Below are 24,040 nucleotides of genomic sequence, written 5' to 3'. Positions count from 1 at the left end.
GTGTTGACAACCTCAACAATATTATTAATGTAACTGATATGATTAAATATTACATATTTGAATAGGTCTCCTTTAAATGAAGTATAATTTCAAAGGAGTCACATATCACCTATTCTGTTTTTGAATTATAATGGACTCACACAAACTAGCAATTTGAAGATTGTTAGGAAATAAACTCTAGAATTATAAAAGTAGGGGAATTAACTTAATGAAATAAAGTGACTGCGATAATGGAAACTTAATTAATCGATTTTAAATTCAGTACCTATAAGATGCTGGATTATAAAATGCAACACATTTTCCCAAAAAAAGTGATCAGAAAAGAATGGTTCAACTACTTTCAAAAATGGAACTTTCAATATCTAATTTATAGATTTTACATAATGAAGCCAGAGATGACAACCAAAATTTCTATTTAAATTGGAAATTAGGATAAAATTCTATAATCATGCAAACAGAATATATCACACAAACATATTTCAAAAATGCAAAGAAATTTCATTCTAAAAATAATTTATAGAGGTTTAGAAGTTTTAATAGGAGATTAGAGAGTTCTCATTCAAGATACCAACATAGGAGGCTCCTGAACTCATCTCCTCCCATGAACACACTGAACTGAACTCACAACTCCCATCTTCTTCCTGTAAAGTGAAAGGGTTGGCTTCCCACAAACCCACATCTGATGCTCTAAGTTTTAAGACTTCCACCTGATAGACGGGCCCTGCAAACATCTAGCTTTGAATGGGCTTGTGTCCATGAGACCCACAAGGCTATAGTGAACTAAGAGATACCAAAGTAAAAAAGCAGTATTTAGATACCTAAATGGAGAAATAGACACCAATACAGTAAAAGAAGGTGACTCTAATATTCCACTTTTACCAATGGATAGAGCATCCAGACTGAAAATCAATAAGGAACCATTGGAATTAAATGACATGTAAGACGAGCTGGACTTAATGGACATTTACAGAATAGTCCATTCCAAAGCAGCAGAATATACATTCTTCTTCAGCACACATGGAACATTATCCAGGATAGATCACATATTAGAACATAAGTATTAATAAATTTAAGAAGACTGAAATCATATCAGTATTCTCTTCTGGCCTCAATGGTATGAAATGAAGAATCAATTTCAAGAAGAAAATTGGAAAATTCACAAATATGTGAAGATTTAACCACATGTTACTGAACAATCAATGGGTCAAGGTACTTAAAAGTGAAATAAAAATATTGTCTTGACACAAAAAATTGGAAATGCAAAATTTATGGGATGCAGCAAAAGCGATTCCAAGATAAAAATTCAGAGTGATAAGCGAATACATTAAGAAATAAGATCTCAAACACCTAACTTTATACCTGAAGGAACGAGAGCACACAGAACAAACCAAGTCCAAAGTCAGAAGGGAGGAAATAAAGACATAGTGGAAGTCAATAAAATACACTAGAAAAACAATAGAAAACTCAATGAAACTACAAGGTTTTTTGAAAAGATAATAAATTAGACAAAATTTTCATTAGATTCACCAAGAAGGAAAAGAGAGGACTTATAGAAATAAAAGAAAAAATGAAAGAGGAGACACAACAACTGATACCACATAAATACTAAGGATCATGAGACTGCTATGAACGATGACATGCTGAAAAACTGAAAAATCTAGAGAAATGGACAAGTTTCTAGAAACCTACAACTGACCAACACTGAATCATGAGGAAATAGAAAATGTGAACATATTAACTACTAGTAAGGAGATTGAATTAGTAATCAAAAACCTCCCAACAAAGTAAAGTCCAGCACCAGATGGTTTCGCTGGTGAATTCTATCAAATATTTAATGAAGAGCTAACACCAATCTTCTCAAATGCTTCCAAAAAACTGAAAAGGAGGAATCACTTCCAACTCCATTTTAAGAGACCAGCATTACCCCCAAATCAAAACCAGACAAGGACACTATAAATATAGAAAATTATAGGCCAATATCCCGGATGGACATAGATGGAAAAACCCTTTAAAAAAATCAGCAAACTGAATTCAACAACACATTAGAAGGGTTATTCACCAGGATCAAATGGGATTTAGACAGCTTCCCTGGTGGCTCAGTGGCAAAGAATCTGCCTGCTAATGCAGGAGACACGGGTTTGATCCCTAGGTCAAAAGACCCCCTAGAGAAGGAAATGGCAACCCACTCCAGTATCCTTGCCTGAGAAATTCCATGGACAGAGGAGCCTGGAGGGCCACAGTTCATGGGGTTGCAAAAGAGTAGGACACAACTTAGTGACTAAACAACATCCGCAAACTGTGATGCACCACATGATCATCTCACAGCTGCAGAAAACATCCGACTAAATCCAACATCCATTCATCACACAAATTCTCTAAAAGGGGGTACAGAAGGAATCTAGTACGGCAAGGTCTTAGCTAATATCATAGTCTTGTGAAAAACTGAAAGCTTTTCCTCTAAATTCAGGAACAAGACAGGATGTCCACTCTTACCATTTTTATTCAAACGGAAAATGAAAAAGTAAAGCCGTATCTGTTTGCAGATGACATATTATATACAGAAAATCCTAAATACTTCAGCAAAAAACTGTTAGAACTAATCAACTAATTCAACCAAGTTGGAAGATTAAAAAAAAAAAATCAACATACAAACATCTATTGTGGGGACTTCCGTGGTGGCTCAGTGGTAAAGAATCTGCCTGCCAATGAAGGAGACACAGGTTCGATTCCTGATCTGGGAAGATCCCACCTGCCATGGAGCAACTAAATGCATGTGCCACAAATACTGAGCCTGTGCTCTAGACCCTAGGAGCCGCAACTGCTGGGACCACGGTGCTGCAACTACTGCCTCTGCTCTGCAACAAGTGAAGCCCCCGCAATGAGAAGCCTGGGCACTGCAACTAGAGAACAGGTCCCACTCACGACAACTAGAGAAAAGAGAAAAGCCCGGGCAGCAGCAAAGACCCAGCACGCCAAAACCAGACAAACAAATAAATAAATCTATTGTGCTTCTAGACACTCACAGTGAACTATCAGAAAAAGAAATTAAGAAAATATATGTGTTTACAGTTATACAAAAAAAGAATAAAAAACCTAGGAATATATTTAACCAAGGAAGTGGAAAACTTGCATACTGAGCAAAGAAATTAGAAAGACAGGATATAATCATGGATTGGAAAAACATTGTTAAAATGTCCATAACCACTCAGAGCAATCGACAGAATCAAATCAATCCCAAATAAAATTCTAAAAGCATTTTTCACAGTAACAGGAACAATCTTCAAATTTGTATGGAATGACAGAACACCCAGAATAGCTAAAGCAATCTTGGCAAAGATGAACAAAGCTGGAGCCATCATGTTTTCTGATTCCAAACTGTATCACAAGGCATATGATATTGGCTTAAAAACTGACACACAGACCAACAGAAAAGAATGGAGAGACTAGAAATAAACCCTCATGTATATGATCAATTAGTTTATGAAAAAGGAGCCAAGCATATACAATGGGGAAAGAAGTTTCTTCAATAAATGGTATTGAAAAAAAAAAAAAGCCATACACAAAAGAATCAAACTGGACCCCTATCTTACAACACACACAAAAATCAATTCAAAATGGATTAAACATTAGACCAGATGACCTGAAACCACAAAACTCTTCTTAGAAGTAAACACAGTGGGTAAGCCCCCTGATTTTGGTCTGCAGCCCACCAGGTTCCTTCGTCCATGGGATTTTCCAGGCAAGAGTACTGGAGTGGGGTGCCATTGCCTTTTCCAATAATGAATTTCTACATGCACTCATACATTTATTACCAAATTTACCTTGGGGGGAGGGCAGTAAAAAGTATTTTTTTAACTGTACAGTAGCTATACAGTAATATATATAAATCTAAAATATCCATCTTGGTGGAATTTTACAATGAACACACCCATGTAACTACCACCAAGATTCAGACATAGAACATTACCAGAACACCAGACACCCCACTGCTGGCCCTCCTAGTAATTACTTCTTACCCCAAAACAACCACTGCTATTGACTTCTACTACAATAGAAGTAGCTTGCCTATTTTGAACTTCATATAAATGGCATTATAAAGTAGGTCCTCTTTTACTTCTGGCTTCTGTAGGTGAACATTACTGTCCATGGGGTTCATACCTGCTGTTGAATGTGGCAGTAATCAATTTGTTGCCTTTATATTAATATATTTATTCTACTATTGGTGGACGTTACAGTTGCTTCTAGTATGGAGTTAAATAATGCTGCTATGACTATTCTTGTACAAGTCTTTTGGAGCATCTTTCTGCTAGGTATAAACACACAAAATGGAACTGCTCTATTGCAGTGTACGTTTATGTAGACAGTATCAAACACTTTTTGAAAGTGGTTTGTAACATACTATAAATTACTCTTAATATTGTTTCATGTTGCCAATTCACAATAAATCTCAATTGAAAAAAAGAAATCTAAACTTTTTTCCTCTCCTACAGATGATCATAAGTGCTGCACTCAATATGCCAGCAAATTTGGAAAACTCGATGGGGCCACAGGACTGGAAAAGGTCAGTTTTCATTCCAATCCCTAAGAAAGGCAATGCCAAAGAATGCTCAACCTACTGAACAATTGCACTCGTCTCACACACTAGTAAAGTAATGCTCAAAATTCTCCAAGCCAGGCTTCAACATTATGTGAACCATGAAATTCCAGATGTTCAACCTGGATTTGGAAAAGGCAGAGGAACCAGAGATCAAATTGCCAACATCCGTTGGATTATCAAAAAAGCAAGAGTTTCAGAAAAACAGCTATTTCTGCCTCACTTACTAGGCCAGAGCCTTTGACTGTGTGGATCACAACAAATTGTGGAAAATTCTGAAAGAGATGGGAATACCAGACCACCTGACCTGCCTTTTGAGAAATCTGTATGTAGGTCAGGAAACAACAGTTAGAACTGGACATGGAACAATAGACTGATTCCAAACAGGAAAAGGAGTACGTCAAGGCTGTATATTATCACCCTGCTTATTTAACTTATATGCAGAGTACATCATGAGAAATGCTGGGCTGGAGGAAGCACAAGCTGGAATCGAGACTGCCGGGAGAAATATCAGTAACCCCAGATATGCAGATGACATCACTGTTACGGCAGGGAAGTGAAGAAAAACTAAAGAGCCTTTTGATGAAAGTGAGAGAGTAGAGTGATAAAGCTGGCTTAAAGCTCATCATTCAGAAAACTAAGATCATGGCATCTGGTCCCATCACTTCATGGCAAATAGATGGGGAAACGGTAGAAACAGTGGCAGACTTTTTTTTTTTTTTGACTCCAAAATCACTGCAGGTGGTGACTGCTGTTGCTGCTGCTGCTAAGTTGTTTCAGTTGTGTCTGACTCTGTGCGACCCCATAGATGGCAGCCCACCAGGCTCCCCCGTCCCTGGGATTCTCCAGGCAGGAACATTGGAGTGGGTTGCCATTTCCTTCTCCAATGCATGAAAGTGAAAAGTGAAAGTGAAGTTGCTCAGTCATGACCGACCCTCAGAGACCCCATGGATTGCGGCCTTCCAGGCGCCTCCGTCCATGGGATTTTCCAGGCGAGAGTACTGGAGCGGGGTGCCATTGCCTTCTCTGGCAGATGATGACTGCAGCCATGAAATTAAAAGACACTTGCTCCTTGGAAGGAAAGTTATGACCAACCTAGACAGTATATTCAGAGAAGGCAATGGCACCCCACTCCAGTACTCTCGCCTGGAAAATCCCATGGACGGAGGAGCCTAGAAGGCTGCAGTCCATGGGGTTGCTGAGGGTCGGACACGACTGAGCGACTTCACTTTCACGTTTCACTTTCCTTCATTGGAGAAGGAAATGGCAACCCACTTCAGTGTTCTTGCCTGGAGAATCCCAAGGATGGGGGAGCCTGGTGTGCTGCCCTCTGGGGTCACACAGAGTTGGACACGACTGAAGTGACTTAGCAGACAGTATATTAAAAAGGAGAGACATTACTTTGTCAACAAAGGTCCATCTAGTCAAGGCTATGGTTTTTCCAGTAGTCATGTATGGATGTCAGAGTTGGACCACAAAGAAAGCTGAGTGCCGAAAAATTGATGCTTTTGGACTGTGGTGTTGGAGAAGACTCTTGAAAGTCCCTTGGACTGCAAGGAGATCCAACCAGTCCAGCCTAAAGGAGATCAATCCTGAGTATTCAATGGAAGGACTGATGTTGAAGCTGAAATTCCAATACTTTGGCTACCTGATGCGAAGAGGTGACTCATTTGAAAAGAGCCTAATGCTGTTAAAGATTGAAGGCGGGAGGAGAAGGGGACGACAGAAGATGAGATGGTGGGATGGCATCATTGACTCAATGAACATGAGTTTGGATAAACTCCGGGAGTTGGTAATGTAGCAGAAGTCCTGGTGTGCTGTGGTTCATGTGGTCGCAAAGAGTTGGACACGACTGAGCAACTGAACTGAACTGAACTGAACAGATGATCCTAATGAATCTGTGTAATTAGGATCTTTGATAACACAAACATATTAAGGTTGAATAAATTCAAGCATGAAAAGAGAAGAAAAGCTTTAAATGCTGAGTTTTAGGAAAAATACATATAGTTTTTACTATTCATACAGAATTTTAGAAGACAAAATTAGAATCTTTTTAAATAACCAAAATTCTTATTTAAAAGCAATTAAATTCAACCCATTAGTGCCGGTAACTAAATCAGTTCAGTTCAGTCTCCCAGTCGTGTCTGACTCTTTGCGATCCCATGAACCGCACCACACCAGGCCTCCCTGTCCATTACCAACTCCTGGAATTCAGTCAAACTGATGTCCATTGAGTTGGTGATGCCATCCAGCCATCTCATCCTCTGTCATCCCCTTCTCCTCCTGCCCCCAATCCCTCCCAGCATCAGAGTCTTTTCCAATGAGTCAACTCTTCGCATGAGTGGCCCAAGTATTGGAGTATCAGCCTTAGCATCAGTCCTTCCAATGAACATCCAGGACTGGTCTCCTTTAGGATGGTCTTGTTCGATCTCCTTGCAGTCCAAGGGACTCTCAAGAGTCTTCTCCAGCACCACAGTTCAAAAGCATCAATTCTTTGGTGCTCAGCTTTCTTCACAGTTCAACTCTCACATCCACACATGACCACTGGGAAAACCATAGAGTTGACTAGACGGACCTTTGTTGGCAAAGTAATGTCTCTGCTTTTGAATATGCTATCTAGGTTGGTCATAACTTTCCTTCCAAGAAGTAAGCGTCTTTTAATTTCATGGCTGCAGTCACCATCTGCAGTGATTTTGGAGCCCCCCAAAATAAAAGTCTTACACTGTTTCCACTGTTTCCCTGTCTATTTCCCATGAAGTGATGGGACCAGATGCCATGATCTTCGTTTTCTGAATGTTGAGCTTTAAGCCAACTTTTTCACTCTCCATTTTCACTTTCATCAAGAGGCTTTTTAGTTCCTCTTCACTTTCTGCCATAAGCGTGCTGTCAACTGCATATCTGAGGTTACTGATATTTCTCCCGGCAATCTCGATTTCAGTTTGTGCTTCTTCCAGCCCAGCGTTTCTCATGATGTACTCTGCATAGAAGTTAAATAAGCAGGGTGACAATATACAGCCTTGACATGCTCCTTTTCCTATTTGGAACCAGTCTATTGTTCCATGTCCAGTTCTAACTGTTGTTTCTTGACCTGCATGCAGATTTCTCAAGAGGCAGGTCAGGTGGTTTGGTATTTCCATGTCTTTCAGAATTTTCCACAGTTTATTGTGATCCACACAGTCAAAGGGTTTGGCATAGGCTATAGGGCAGAAATAGATGTTTTTCTGGAACTCTCTTGCTTTTTCAATGATCCAGCGGATGTTGGCAATTTGATCTCTGATTTCTGTGCCTTTTCTAAAACGAGCTTGAACATCTGGAATTTCATGATTCACATAATGTTGAAGCCTGGCTTGGAGAATTTTGAGCATTACTTTACTAGTGTGTGAGATGAGTGCAATTGTGCAGTGGTTTGAGCATTATTTGGCATTGCCTTTCTCAGGGATTGGAATGAAAACTGACCTTTTCCAGTCCTGTGGCTACTGCTGAGTTTTCCAAATTTCCTGTAACTAAATATATATATATATATATCAAATATATATGAAATATATGCAACATCAAATGACAGAATACCAACTATGTTATTTTGTTCTATCATTTATATATATATAAATGTACATTATATATATACACATTTATAAAATATGCACATATATATACATATATATATAGACAGTATATGGACGCAATGTAGTAAAGATGAGGAGACTGTGTTTAACCATTAATTCAACAAACGTTTATTACGTGCCAAACACGTGGAACAACAGATACACTGAATTAAATTGGTAATCTGGATCCTCACAGAGCTCACAGTGTAATGGGAGGAGACAAAAACCAAAGAATGGGGTGGCAGGCAAGTTGTAATTTTAAATACGATTGCTGAAGAAGGACTGAGGAGAAAAGGTGATGTTTGATTAAAAACCTAATGGAGGTGAGGGAATAAGCCAGGCTAAGAATGTAGCGGAAGAAAGTTCCAGCAAGTTTTTTTCTCTTGAGAGATAGAGGAATAATCTAGTGTGTGTATGTGGGTGGTGGGCTGCAATTGGCAGAAATGCGGAAAGACATGAAGACTCGGGAAGCCTACAATGACTAGGAAAGCATGAAAAACAAAAACAGTGCTTAGAGAAACAGACTATCCGAACACCGCTTCTGCAGACAACGCAGCAACACGTGACAGAGCACCAGCTATGCCATTTCCAAACGTCCGTTAGCCACAATTTCTTCACCTTTTCTGCAAAATGATGATAAGTAATACCTATCACCATGATAATTTAGAAATAAAACTGATTATGGGACAAAACTGGTTATACTGATATCACTATCAAGAACAAAAACCTGCATGTGTGTGCGCCAAGTCACTTCAGTCATGTCCGACTCTGTAGGACTCTGTGGATTGTAGCCTGCCAGGTTTCTCTGTCCATGGGATTCTCCAGGCAAGAATACGGGAGTGGAGTGCTATTTCCTTCTCGTGAGGAATCTTCCTGACACAGGGATCGAACCCGCGTCTCTTATGTCTCCTGTACTGGCAGGTGGGTTCTCTACCCTAGCTCCACCTGTGTGTGCTCAGTCACATCCGACTCTCTGTGACCCCATGGACTGTAGCCTGACAAGCTCCTCTGTCCATGGGGATTCTCCAGGCAAGAATACTGGAGTGGGTTGCCATGCCCTCCTTCAGGGGATCTTCCCAACCTAGGATTCGAACCCAGGTCTACCGCATTGCAGGTGGATTCTTTAACGTGTGAGCCACTACAGAAGTCCCTGGGAAGCCCCCAAAACCTGAGACTGGATGAAATAAAATATCTTATCTGATTTCTTACTCACAGACTATGTGAGCTCAGTTCAAGCACAACATAACAAGTAAGGGGATAAGAGGCTTTCATTTAGTTTGTAATTTCAAAAAGAGAAGAGCAACATAGTAATATCAAAGAAGGAGTGAAGTCGCTCAGTCGTGTCCGACTCTTTTCGACCCCATGGACTGTAGCCTATCAGGCACCTCTGTCCATGGGATTTTCCAGGCAAGAGCGCCGGAGTGGATTGCCATTTCCTTCTCCAGGGGATCTTCCCGACCCAGGAAGAGGGCTATAAAACAGGAAGGAGGGAAGGAAGGAAATGCATTAAGAATTGAAAATCTATCAAACCTGCCTTGTACAACCAATTGGTTTACCAAATACTCCACGAAAAGAGGGTAATGGTAGAGGAGGTTACTATTTCTGAATGCCAATTCTTAATCAACATATTCTTGTCTCCAGAAAATAAGAGGAAATTTTTTAAGTTATTTACACCTGTAATGGTCACCATAGCATTATTACTTATCTTAAAAGTAAGTGAAGTTGCTCAGTTGTGTCCAACTCTTTCTGACCCCATGGACTATAGCCTACCAGGATCCTCTGTCCATAGGATTTTCCAGGCAAGAATACTGGAGTGGGTTGCCATTTCCGTCTCCAGGGAATCTTCCCAACCCAGGGATTGAACCTGGGTCTTCCGCACGGCAGGCAGACCCTTTACCATCTGAGCCACCAGGGAAGCCCACTTATCTTAAAACTTACCTTAAAACTCACAAATCAACTACTGGGTGGTCTAGGAGGAAGTAGAGATAGAATAAGTAAGGTTTCAGGAGGCTTTCTTAGGGGCTTACCCTCAGCATTTGCTAACATTTTCAGATAAACAGTAGAGAACCTTTTTTGGAAGGTCCAGGTAACCAACCATTCAGAGCTTTTTCCTCCCAGTCCTATCACTTCATGGCAAACAGAAGGGGGAAAAGTGGAAGCAGTGACAGATTTTATTTTCCTGGGTTCCAAAATCACTGTAGATGGTGACTCTAGCCATGAAATTAAAAGATGCTTGCTCCTTGAAAGGAAAGCTATGACAAACCTAGCCAGCGTATTAAAAAGCAAAGACATCACTTTGCCAACAAAGGTCTGTATAGTCAAAGCTATGGTTTTCCAGTAGCCATGTATGGATATGAGAGTTGTATCATAAAGAAGGCTGAATGCCGAAGAACTGATCCTTTCGAATTGTGGTGCTGGAGAAGACTCTTCAGAGTCCCTTGGAATGCAAAATCAAGCCAGTCAATCCTAAAGGAAATCAATCCTGAATATTCACTGAAGGATTGATGCTGAAGCTGAAGCTCCAAAGCTTTGTGTGAAGAGGTGACTCACTGGAAAAGATCCTGATGCTGGGAAAGATTGAAGGCAAAAGGAAAATGGGGTGGCAGAGGATGAGATGGTTGGATGGCATCAGTGGACTCAATGGATATGAATTTGAGCAAACTCTGGGAGATAGGGAAGAACAAAGGAGACTGGCATGCTGCAGTCCATGGCATTGCAAAGAATCAGACCTGACTTAGTTACTGAACAACAGCAACGTAGTCCAAGTTATCAGCAGTAAAACCGGCCAGTATCTGCTGCTTTCTTTTCCTCTCTCTATCCCTGCTTAGATTTCTGTTGAAAAGAAACCATATGGTGATTTTTAGGAAGGCAGGCAGGCAGGCATCCACTCCTATCAGTGCCTGCCGGCCTCTACTTGAAATAACAATGAACACTGTTGCCCAAGAAGAACAACAGTGCTCTTGACATTCAGGGAAAATGTCTGAGTATGCAAGATTTATTAGACATGACATATTACACAAGTAATGCATTTTTCTTTTCTTCTCTTTTTCCTGTCTGAAGCCAGTATCTCCTCATGTGATCGCCTCATGTCTCACCAGAAAGGGTATTTACCAAATCTTATTTGATGCTAGAGAGGTAAAAAAAAAAAAATCACCCTCTATTTTTAGCATTTATAATTGATTGTATTTTGGTTACAAGTAACTAACAAATAACTTTTATTTCCAGATTCAAACTGGAATTTAAAAAACAAAAATCATATGACAATCTGCTGTGTATGTAAGAACAAGAAAAAGAGTCTGTGAATGAAAAAGAAAAAACTAAAAATGGTTGAGATAAACTTAAACATGCAAAGCTATGAAAACCAGGTCAGTACAGAATTTACAAAGCTGTCAAGGACAGGAAATTTAAAGACTGAAAACAAAGGATAAAGATAAATGGGATCATCTCTATAATGAAAGAGCAAATAGTAGGATTCTTTCCTAAGACAGAACCAATCATCCCACTAAACAAGTCTATAAATGGTCCTGGAAAAAGGAACAGAGCTTAACTTCCAAATCTATAGTTGAAATTAGAATTTTAAGGTAGGAAGTGCCAAAATCATGGCAATAAATTTAAGGATCATGTAAACTTGAGAAGGAGGAAACACGGCAGGTAAGTTTCAAAGTGGACAACAGTAGGAGAACATATTTAGGGATTATTTAAATATAAAATGACGGATTACGAAAGTTTTAAGTTATGAACAAAGGAAAGGGAACTGAGCGTGGTCTCCCAAGTAAACAGTTTATTAAACAATTTATTTGAAAAGTTAGCAAAATTCATTGCCAAACAGGTCTGCAGTTGTAGAAATCTGAAAATACACAAACATATTAATAGTAAAAAATCACGTGCAGTTCTGACAATTTCATGTTAGAAAAGATATAGAAGAATTAAATAAAGATACCTGGGGGAATTAAAATGATCAAAGAGTTTTGGGGATATTAGATACAAAAAGTAAACAATTGTTTTCTCTAGAAAGGCTGAAAAGGTAACTGACATTTCTGAGTTATGAAAAGTGGATGAAAATTTATGAAAAGAAGAAAAGGGAAGTGTTAAAAAAAACCTTACAATACTAGAATGAGGGTGGCACCCTTTATAACATGAAACAGGGAAATTTAAAACAAACTAATGGAAGCAGACTTAAATAGCCTATAAACTTACTGAAGTCTTTAGCTCAAGAAGTAGTAAAAATATAAGTTTTTGTAAGTTTTGATAAATTATTGGATGAAGACCCTTATCAGGGAATGTGGAGAAGCAAGTCTATAGAGTACATGCCTACTTTTGAGAGGAGAAATGAATTAATGACCATGCCCACTTCCACGTAACTCTTTAAGAGCAGGATAGTCATGTTGTTACATTTTAAGGCCCAAGACAGGAAAATGGGAAGAACACTACCAAGAAAAATTTCCTTAAATACTCAGCAAGAGAGAATTCCAGATCTATTACGATAAACCAAGAACCTTGACTAATTAGAAACAAAATCACCTTTTGAAATAGGAAATGAACAGTCCATGTCTTGAATCAACTCTCATCTTAGGCCAGAATCCCTAGGAGCATTCAGCAGATACAACAGAGGGTGGGTCTGTATTTAGCATATTATTGATTTGCAAACCCATGAGCAAAAGCACAGTATACATGAAGTCCATCAGTCCAAGTTTCAGTGAAAGGGGACTTTCTAAAGGCACTTTACAAAAGGTCTTTGAAACACAAACCTGAATAAAATCTTTAAATTAGTTTAACAAAGGTAACCTAATGCCTGTTCACTGCTTGTCCCCCCACCGCATATCTGTAAACAGGTGTGCAAATGAGAAGAACAAAGCAGACATATAACAAAATTATATTTTTCTACAGTGTTTAAAGCAAACTAACAAGAAAAATCTTAAACATTACTCATTGCTTTGAAAATGACTGTGTTAACCTCTAGTTTCATTTTTAAATCATCTAATTTCAACTAGAATTGCCTGATCTTCAAAACAAATGTTTCTCTTCTAGAATATAAACAATTTTAAACTTCCATTATTCTGCAGTAGTCTTTCCTGGGAAAAATAATTAGCTCAAAATTTTCTATCATGTTCTTTTCCCTAAACTGATTTTGTTACCAAAAAAAAGGTAAGCAGAATAAAAATGATTTTTAGGCGGTTTAAATGTATTTATTAAATTTATATTTAAAATAAAAGTCTGCCCAAGATGAAGTGATTAAATACAGAAATGAACAGGTAAAAACAAATGGATTTAGGAATGCACAATGAGTTTCCCAGTGGCCATTCATTCGGCAGTTTGTGTCAAACTGCGAAACTCTCTTTTCTGTTAATACCATTCTAAGAATGGGTTAAAGAAACAGAAGAGTAGGAAAAGGAAGAAAGATCAAAAGTCTGGGAGTGGTTGGAGCGAGAAGAATTCAAAATAAAGTGAAGCCTTCCCGAGAAAGCAAATAAAATGAGGCATTAAGGATTCCACCATAACCATGCTACATGTGCTTAAAAACTACAACTACATAACTATTTTAAGTGCTACCTTTTCTTGTTGAACCAAATGTAAGTGACCTTTATGTACCCCAAGCTAACTGTGCTAGTAGTTGCAATATCCTGCAACAGAATCCTTCAAAAGAGACCACTTGGAATTGCTTAATCTTGATGGTACTTAGTGGTAAAATCAGGAGCCAGCTCTGAAAGAAGATCTAGCAGGCCTGCCTTTTCATAAACTTAACGTTGTTGGGTGTGGTTGGTTGATTTTGAAAAGAGAAACTACAATAAGCCTTGGTAGCTTTGACACAGCCTTTAAATGATAAAATAAATGGGTTTAACGTGTCTCTAATGTTTATTATGGTAAAGTTGATCAGTTTAACCCTTTGCAAACAAGCAAGGGATCTTGAAAGCAGGAAGCTTTTCTGTGGAACTCCTGACGCAACACAAACCATAGCAGTTACTGCAAAGCTTAATGCAAACCCTCTAGAGTCCACGTTGACAAATTCTTTAACAAGCCCTGTGGTTACAGGGAAGCTGGTTTCACTCTGACTCACTCCTACTCAAACAGTTTACTGGAAATGAAGGGGAGGGGGAATTTTCAGAGAAGTCATGTGATGGCCAGACAAACCACAGCCAGTAAAGGTTCAACAGAGTCAAAAACAGGTCCCAGCAACAACCGACACCCAGAGTGTTCAACTGGCACTAAATTATATGAAAATGAGTCCTGGTGGGTTTCTGATCATCCACATCATGAAGTCTCTCATAAATCTCTGTATATATTATAAAAGAACAGATACTTCACAGAGGAAAAACCAGCAGGCATTGACATGGTCTGTGCAACTACAAACACTGCATAGGAAAATGTGCTTAACAAAAAACGGCATCAAAGGAATGGTAAAGCACTGCAGTGAGTGTGTAAATAATCATTATTAAATGCCTTCCCCTTGTCTCTAACCTCAAATGATCAAACATATATTCTATCATTAGCAAAAAAAAAAGTAAAATTAAAAACTCTTTAAATATCACCTTGTGCTTTGAGGGGATGTTCACTGACTACACTACACTCAGTATCTTGTAATGACCTACAATGGAAAAGAATCTAAAGAAGCGTGTGTGTGTATATATACACACACACAAAACTAAATCACTTTGCTGTACACTGACACATTGTAAATCAACTATACTTCAATATAAAAAAAAGCTATTACTCAGTATTCAAAAAAAGAGAGAACAGTACAACTGATGAACTTTTTTGGTTCTTAAGTTATGTGTTTTCACTAAATAAAATAATGTAAATAACCTGAAATTTCTGAATAGGATATAGATCTTATTAAGTCAAAAAAGGGTATTTTTAGCCTCAAATATATTTAATACACACTAGTAAAAGATATCAGTATTTAAACTTAACTTGGGTACTTAGTTTCAATAAATCAGACTAAGTGTAAGTGGCAAGTATTAATTTATTTAAATACTGCTGTCCTAAACAGAAGCTAAGAAAAGCTCCCTTAAAATAAAATCAAATCCAGAAGCTACAAAACAGCTTTTGAGGAACTACTTAATCTAAGGTGATGTACAGACTCACGAATTATACCCAATAAAAAGACAAGCTAACCACGATAAATATGGAGGGGAATACTGTATTCTTTTAAAAGATGAAATTCTAAGAAATTTACATTTCTTCTTTCTAACTCAATTCTCAATTTTCTATAGTGACAGGAATAATAAGAAACGGTAACTTTCACAGTCAGCAACCTAACATCTTGAGAAAAAGAATCCAAGTAGCTAGGTCACTTGGACAGATGTCGTTCAGGAAAGCAAACTTATTCAAACCATATTCTTCTAAGTAAATATGTATAACATTCCTACCCTACTGTGTAAGTTTTAAACACAGAAATACCACAATCACCCCCATGTTCCCATTCCCTATTACTTCAATAACCCTGGCTGACCTAACCTTTTAGGGTACATGAAGCAAATAAGTTACTTTATTTTTTTCCAAAACTTTTATTCCAAATGTCTTTAATTTTTCTTTCCTTTGGTTATGCAGCTTATAGAATAAACAAGCCACCACAATAACCTTCATTTTTTCCCCTAACACACAGAACTTTACAAACTTTGTTTTACTAAATGTGAATTAAAAATTATGTGATCTAACTTAATGATGTCTACTACAGCATCTTCAACTCTTGCTTTCTTATGACTTTTTTTTTGCTGCACCATGTGGCAAGTGAAACTTCTCTGACCTGGAATCAAATTCATGCCCCACTGCGGTGGAAGTGTGGAGTCTTAACTGGACCACCAGGAAAGTCCTCAGATAAACTTTTTTTTTAAATGAAAGATTCTTTAAATTCTATAGTGCTTTGTAATCAGCTGATTATTAAACTCAAAGATGGAAAGCGATTAAATCTGTTTTATGTAAGAGGATTTCTGTGTTGAAAATATTTTATATTTTATTTTGTGGTGGAATAAGATTAAATGCTCCCTTTTGACTGAGCAGCAACATGGCAGTCTGCCAGAATAAGCACCTTACAAAAGGTAGCAAAAAGGGAGGCTAGAGGAAAAGTGGTTGATCCATGTTCTAAGAAAAACTGGAATAATGTGAAAGCACCAACTATGTCCAACATAAAAATATTGGGAAAACTGGTCATGAGAACTCAAGGAACAAAAATCACATTGGATAGCAAGGGTCATGTTTCTGAAGTGAGCTTAGCTAATCTGCAGAATGATGACGTTGCATTTAGAAAATTCAAGCTAATTACTGAGGATGTTCAGGGCAAAAATTGGCTAATTTTCATGGCACGGGTCCTGCTTGTGACAAAATGTGTCCCATGGTCAAAAAACGGCAGCCCATGAATAAAGTTCATGTTGATGTCAAGATTACCGATGGTGATGAGCTTCATTTAGGCTCTGTTGGTTTTACTGAAAAGCACAACAACCAGATTTGGAAAACCTTATACTCAGCACCAACGGATCTGCCAAAACCAGAGGATGACCTGAAAGAAGTTGTCAATAAACTGAGCCCAGACAGCCTTGGAAAAGACATGGAAAACACTTGCCAATCTATTTATCTGCTCTATGATGTCTTTGTTAGAAAAGTAAAAATGCTTTTTTCCCAAGTTTGAATTGAGAAAACTCATGTTTCATGATGAAGATAGTAATTTTGGAAAAGCGACTGGGAAAGAGACAGGGACTAAAGTTGAACAAGCTGATGGATATCAGTTACCAGTCTAGAAATCTGTATAAAATTCAGACTTGTAAGAGTGACAATAAAAAATCTTATTTGTGACGCTAATAAAAAAGTATGAATATTAAATGAACTTGTTTCATGTAACTGTACATTTTCTCTCTTCACTGATATTTCCAGTTCATTCAAAGAATCTACCACTTGAGTAGTATGTGCGAGAACATGCAGGTGCTGCCAAAAATACTTCTTTTGTGGTCTCCTCTCATGGAGCTTATAAGCTCCTGGTTAAGAAGAGAAAAGCCTAAAAGTAGCTCCAAAAGAAGGCAGAAAGTGACATAAGAAAGAAATAGCAAGAGATGATTTCTAGGGAATGGGAAGATTTTTTTTTTCTTTAAACACGTGCCCTCGTCCAGGTGGATAACGTTGCTAACTGTACTGTTTAGGGAGAAAATTCACAACTTTGGGCTGATCCAGGAAAAGCTGGCCTGGATAGCTATGCAGCAGTATGTGACTGAGGTAAGGATCAACCCCTTTCTCAGAATCCTGAGGCTTTCTTAAGAGTCGGGTCAGACTACAACCTGAATGGGAAGGTTTTTGAGCAGCAAAGTTTCACGACCAGAGGTATTTTTCAGAAAATTATTTTTGCTGCTTTATTTGGAAATAGGCTGGGGGAAACGGGGCTGGAAGAGGAGATCTATTAGAGAGTCGCTAGAAATGTTCAGGGGAAAGGTGATAAAGGCATGAACCAGCAGTAGTCAGGGAAAAGAGAGGACAGATTTGAAGACAGTGTGGCAATAAGTAGAATCAACAGGCCTTGAATGATACTGGGTATGGGAGGTGAGGATGGCATCAGAAGACTTAGATTTTGACTCCAAGTGATTATGAGGATGGTGATATCATTAACAGAACAAAGGAGAAAAAATCATAAAGAGAAGAATTAAACATTGCATGAAATAGTTCACAAGGCACATAAACAGCTCTCTAGGCCTAACTTTCATAAATGACGCTAGAATTGTTCAAGGTCATAGGAAGCTACATTCATTCATGTCTACCTCCCACAGACATCTAGTGAAAACATGATAGGAAGCCAAGGGCAAAAGGAAGTCAGCTTAGTGGAAAAACACTGCCTAATCTCACTCTTGTGTCACAAAAATAAAGTAGGCAGCATAAGGAATCAGAATTTAAATAAATGCGTTAATAATCTTTTTTTCCTCCCCCCAAATACCTACAGAACAAAATCCAACCATCAGTCCAAACTGGAATTTAGGTGAATACTTAGCTTTAAAATTGTTACCTAGAAACAATTTCCTATGAAAGCATCTACATCCTTTAACAGAGGTGGAGCGCACATGGTAGGGCGATGACAGCCAAGGCTTTTTTCCACTCTTCCTGCTGATAAACTTGATTCTACCACAGGGCTTTACCTTCAAAAGTGAAAACCACATTTCCCACCTTATGTCATTTTACTTAATTTGCTATTTTACCTGATTTGCTGTTCTAGCTATAATTGATCCAACTTTTTAATATTTTATTGACCTTGTCAAGTTGGGGGTTTTACAGAACACCATCTATGAGGAAATTCCAGCACTGAAGTCAGATAAACTTTTGGATCTTTATGAAACTGATTACTATAAAAACTTTCAAATCCCAATCGATAAACTATAGCTAAAATGATGTTAGGATTATAGATTACCAAATAAAAATCTAGTACCTTTTTATATACCATTAATAACTATCTACAAAAATATAATATTCAATTTATAACAACAAAACCTAAGAGAAAACTATCATGTTAATATCACTGGGAAAACAGTGTCAGAACAATACACAAATAGGTAATGACTTGAAAAAGAGAAATTTAGATTCCTGTATTATATGATAGGTAAAAATATTTTAATACATAAAAGATTTAAAAGTAAAAGAATAAAACCATAAAAGGACTAAAAGGAAATGCACTGGAATATAATCATAAGGGTTCAGGGAAGGTAATTTTAGGCATAACTCCAAAAGGAAACATCTAAGGTAATGGAATAAAGATAAAAATGTAAACTTCTTTATCTAAAAAGCAAAACATGGTAAAACACACAATAAACAATATGGACAAATTACTGGAAGCATATGACAAAAAGAATCACCTTAAAAATGTCAAATAGGAAAATGAAAAATACACTAAATACAAAAAAAAGGGTAAACCAGAAAAAAAAAGGGGGGTAAAAAAGGGGTTAAAAAAGGGTAAGATGAAGGTGATTTTTTTTTCTTTTTTGTTTTTCTGTAGTTTCAAAATTTTATACAATAAACATACTTTGCAGTCAAAAAGAAAATTATTTCAAAAAAAGATGTGAAAAATAGGTGATGACACTGAAAAATGTTCATTATGTTTTTATAAAACATAATGAAAACAAAACAAGTCAAAATAATAGATAGAATATGATTCACTTACAAATATTTACAGGAAAAAGAATGAAGGATGAAAAGAGTTTTTGAAAGTATACAAATATGAATTTTCTACAGTAAGTTGTATATAATCACTTTGTAATAACACAATTTTAAAAATCAGTATTAAATGTGTTGTGATATATATGCTGAAAAAGAATCTAAGACTAATACATATGGTATGATTTTAGTTTTTAATTTAAAAAAAAGTTATCCATACAAAGAAAATAGTCTAGAATATGGTGGTTATTATCCTACTTTGGGGAATAGGTGTGTGGGTTTTCACTTTTTATTTTTAATACTTCTGGAAAGTGTCAATCTATAAGCCTTAACACAATATGTAAACATGCAAACCTGGAAATAATAACAGAAGTAATGAGCCTAAGACAACTTTGTTACTAAAAACATAAAGAATGTTTGCAACATCACTGATTAAGAAATAAAGCAACACAACTGTTGTAAATTTATCTGCATAGTGAAAAAAACAAACAAACACAAGGATGTATTCCAAAAGTGTATCAAAACAACTGAAGTATCTTACTTGGATATAGTAATATTCCACAGTGTTAGGTAAGAACAAACAAAAACAAAAATCTTATATCTGACAAACTTATTTTACAAAACTCTTCTGTGACTCATGAATTAAAACATTAGTACTCTCAGCCAATTTAAAATGTGGAAACTGGCAACAACCTGCCCCAACTATTTTTCACCCGCAAAATAAATAAAAGTTGGGATTCCCTCCTGGCTCAGTGGTAAAGAATCTGCCTGCCAATGTAGGAGACTCGGGTTTGATCCCCGATCTGGGAAGATCCCACATGTCGCAGGGCAGCTAAGCCCATACACCCCAAGTACTGAGCCTGTGTTCATGAGCCCCGGAGCCCAGCTGCTGACGCCCTTGTGCCCTAGAGCCTGTGCTCAGCAACAGGAGAGGCCGCGGGGAAGAAAAGCTTTCTACCACAACTGGAGAGTAGACCCCGTTTCACACAGCAAGAGAGAAACCTGCGAAGCAATGCAGACCCAGCACAGCCACAAATACATAAACAAATAAGCACTGAAAAAAAAAAAGTGGCACTGGGATGACCCAAAGGGATGGTATGGGGACGGAGGTGGGAGGCGGGTTCAGGATTGGGAACACGTGTACACCCGTGGCGGATTCATGTTGAAGTATGGCAAAACCAACACAATATTGTAAAGTAAAAAAATAAATAAATAAATTTTTTAAAAAGTGAAAAACCTCATAAAACCTCTTATCTAAACCTGGGGAGAAGTATGTAGGGATAGATATACCTATACATTGAAATCTATAGTAAAAGTCACAAAACAGATGGATACTGGTAAAAAAGGCATTATAGGCAATAAAGAAGAGAAAAATCAAATGTAGCAAGAAGAAAAAAATTTTTAATCAGTTCTTCATTTTTTGTTGCATTAACCTGGATGAAAATGTTGCTATGCTGGCTTACAATAAACAAAGCGCTAATCTCAAAGTCAGAAAACTGGTTTGAGTATTGGCTCTGAGATTCCTGAGTGTTTCCTATTCGAATTGGGCAAAAAATCTGCATCATGGTTGTCTTGAGGCACTTCATTCAAGTGCCTTATAGATAGATTCTTATGAAATTAATCGAAAGAAAATTGATAGGGAAGATGACAAAACTGTTAGGGATGAGTTACTTTTATTATACTATTTTACTTATTATTTCTAATTTGTATATGTTAACTATGGGATGTTAACTACAATTTGGGATATAAATTTTAAATAAAATGTTCATAAAGAGTATATCATTTCTGATGCTTTTCAGTCGCTAAGTTGTGTCTGACTCTTTCTGACCCCATGGACTGCACGATGCCAGAAATGTCCTCCATTATTTCTGGGAGCTTGCTCAAATTTCTCACTAAAGAACATGAAACAGAAGTATATATTTTGTATACTTGATTTTTTTAATACAAGCAAGTATGAAATTAGGGAATAAGAAATACACAGTTTACCCTGAAATAGTGATGGTAATTATTGGCTTTATAGGACAAAAGCAGTTAAACCTCATAACCATTGGAAGTGTTGTGTACAATTCAAAACAAAGTAGAATTAGAGAGGATCTATTCTAAAAGTAATCAAAATAATTATGGTTGTAAGGGATGAAGGAAAAAGATTACTATGCTAATGGTAGATAAAGATTTAGAGTCTTCAGGATGCAAAAGTCTTTAACAGCTCAAATTATATGAATCAGATGAAGCATGATTTACTTCATCAAATTCTAGAAGACCTGAGTTTTTGGAAGTTGAGCTCTTAGATGGTAACAAATTTACAGAATGCATTATTTACAACCCAAGTATCAAAAAAATGTGAAGAATGGAATGCCTCATCCAGCTAATGTTCTACTCAAAGCAGGGAGCTGCTATGCAGGGGTCCATGAAAGGTATCACATAGAGTGAGACAAGGACATCATTCTTTCTGGAAATAGCAATTCCATTTGTACACAATTAAAACTCACAAGAATTTTTAAAATTGAGCCAATATGAAAAAAACATTGAGCCAATGTGGGCCTCAATAAGCCTTCACTGGCTAATTGTAAGACAAAGCTTTACAGTTTCTCATATGAGTATATCCTCCTGCCACAGGAGAGACAACTTTTTGTTATCCGACAGGCTCATCACTTCCCTCTTTCTAGGAACCATGTCTAAATTCCTTTTCTACAGTTGCTCACATTACATGATGTCAAGATCAATTATCACCTCATTCTCCTTCCTAGAGAAATTCTAGTTTGTACAGTACGCTTTCCATGTCAAGATGACCAAATAAGACCTTTGCCCCTGTGGGAGATTAAAGACAACTGCCAGTTCTTTGCTTACTCCTCGAATTGAGAGGTGGGTCTAATTTCCCTTTCTGAATCTCCACTGGCTTTAGTGACCTACTTTGCGCCAACACAATGTGGCAAAGTGACTAGGATTCCCAAGGTTATGTCACAAGAAAATCTGCATCTTTCAGAACACTTGCCAGAACTCAGGTGCCAAGACATGAGGAAATCCAAGAAGCCAATGAATAACTTGAGGTCCTAAACCAAAAGTCCAGCTGAACTCCAAACCAACAGCCAGAATCAACTTACCAGTTATACAAGTAAACCATCTTGGAAGTAGATACTTCAACTGACAGTCAAGCTATTTTGCCCAAATTGCACAGCTGTGAGCAAAACAAGCTATTCTTGTTTCAAATCACTAAATATGGGGGTGGTTTATATACTCAGTAATAGATAACTGGAACACCTTTTATCTCAATAAGAACCCCAAACAGAAACACTGAACTTGGTCTTTGATGAAACTAGCATTAATTAATTAAGACGGGCAGATGGAAAGAAAATATTGTATCTGAGAGCCTGCAGTGAAAGACACGGAAAAGAAGCAAAGTGATTTGTATCAATACTACAGAACTCCACAACGGATCACAGGGCTGAAAACAAGGTGACTATATAAATAGTACTTAGCACTGTGAGACAACTTCTTGCCCCAGTCCTAAAGAATAAATCAACTATAGTCTCTAAACAAAGAAAACCAAAGGTTCTGGACTCAGGACCTGTTTGTGTAGGCACTGTCAGACTTACCACAAAGTAGATTAAGTGAAAGTCTACTCAGTAAATGAAGATCTCTAACCTGCCTTCCACAGCTTAGCTTTAGAATGTCAAGAGCAAGGTTTATAATCCCTAGGCAAGAAAATAGAGACCCATCACTAGAAAAACAACTATCCCAAAGGAAAGATGGATAGGAACTGATACACAGAGGTTCCAATAAACTAGGTGGCCTGCCACTCCTGTACCTTGCTTCAACATACAAAGTTCCCATTCAGCTTTATGTGCTTTATTTTTATATATAATATAAATAGAAAAAGAAGGATCACCAGGCTTTGGGGAAAGCTTCCAACAGGAAACAGAACAGACAAAGGGGAAAAAAAAAATGCCCAGAGTACTGAAAACTTGAAGAAACTAAGTATCTTCAAAAAGATAAGCCATTTTGGGGGAAGTATAATACAAATTGCTTTTTGAAAATAAATACATGACAGTGCGAAAACATTTTAATACTAAATTGTAGAAGAAAAGTTGAAGAAATTGGATACAAAGTCAAATGAGATAAATATTAGGAGGAAAATTATAAAGAAAAATAAAAAAGATATGATATAGATACCATTATCAAAATAATAAATTCCAGATAGTAAGAGTAGAGACCAAAGATGGTAAATGGACCCACAGAAAATACATGGAAGTTTCCCAAAACTAGAGGACACTAGGTTGACAAGTTTCCTGAGTGCCTAGCAGAATAAATTTTAAAAAGACCATATCTCAGACTTCCCTAGAGGCCTGGTGGTCAGAGTATGCAGGCCAACGCAGGGGACATGGGTTTGATCCCTGGTCTGGGAAGATTCCACATGCCTCGGGGCAACTAAAGCCCACGCACCACAGCAACTGAGCCCCTGAGCTGCAGCTACTGAAGCCTGCGTGCCCTACGGCCTGTGCTCTGCAACGAGAAGCCGGCGCAAAACTAGAGAGTAGCCCCTGATCACTGCAACTAGAGAAAGCCCATGTACAGCAGTGAACACCCAGCACAGCCAAAAAATAAAAAAACAATAAAACCTGAGCTCTGATCTAAAAAAAAAAAAAAAAGACCCCTATCTCAGATAATGAATCTAAAAGCTTCTAGAGAAAAAAACCAAAACAACCAAAAAGACTAACTACAGAGAAGG

The 24,040-nt window shown here is 37.5% G+C and overlaps 1 protein-coding gene and 1 pseudogene across 4 annotated transcripts in view; one reads left to right on the top strand and one right to left on the bottom strand.

Moving 5' to 3' along the window:
- The window catches only part of VMP1 (vacuole membrane protein 1), a 124,695-nt gene that overhangs the window by 37,361 nt on the left and 63,294 nt on the right, over positions 1-24,040 (bottom strand). The gene's annotated exons all lie outside the window — the stretch shown is intronic.
- On the top strand, positions 16,199-16,928 carry LOC128064912 (40S ribosomal protein S3a-like; annotated as a pseudogene).

The sequence above is a fragment of the Budorcas taxicolor genome, chromosome 19, assembly GCF_023091745.1.
Source record: "Budorcas taxicolor isolate Tak-1 chromosome 19, Takin1.1, whole genome shotgun sequence".
Taxonomy (NCBI): domain Eukaryota; kingdom Metazoa; phylum Chordata; class Mammalia; order Artiodactyla; family Bovidae; genus Budorcas; species Budorcas taxicolor.
The sequence above is the reverse complement of the archived record's forward strand: the minus strand, read 5'-3'. Positions and strand labels throughout refer to the sequence as shown.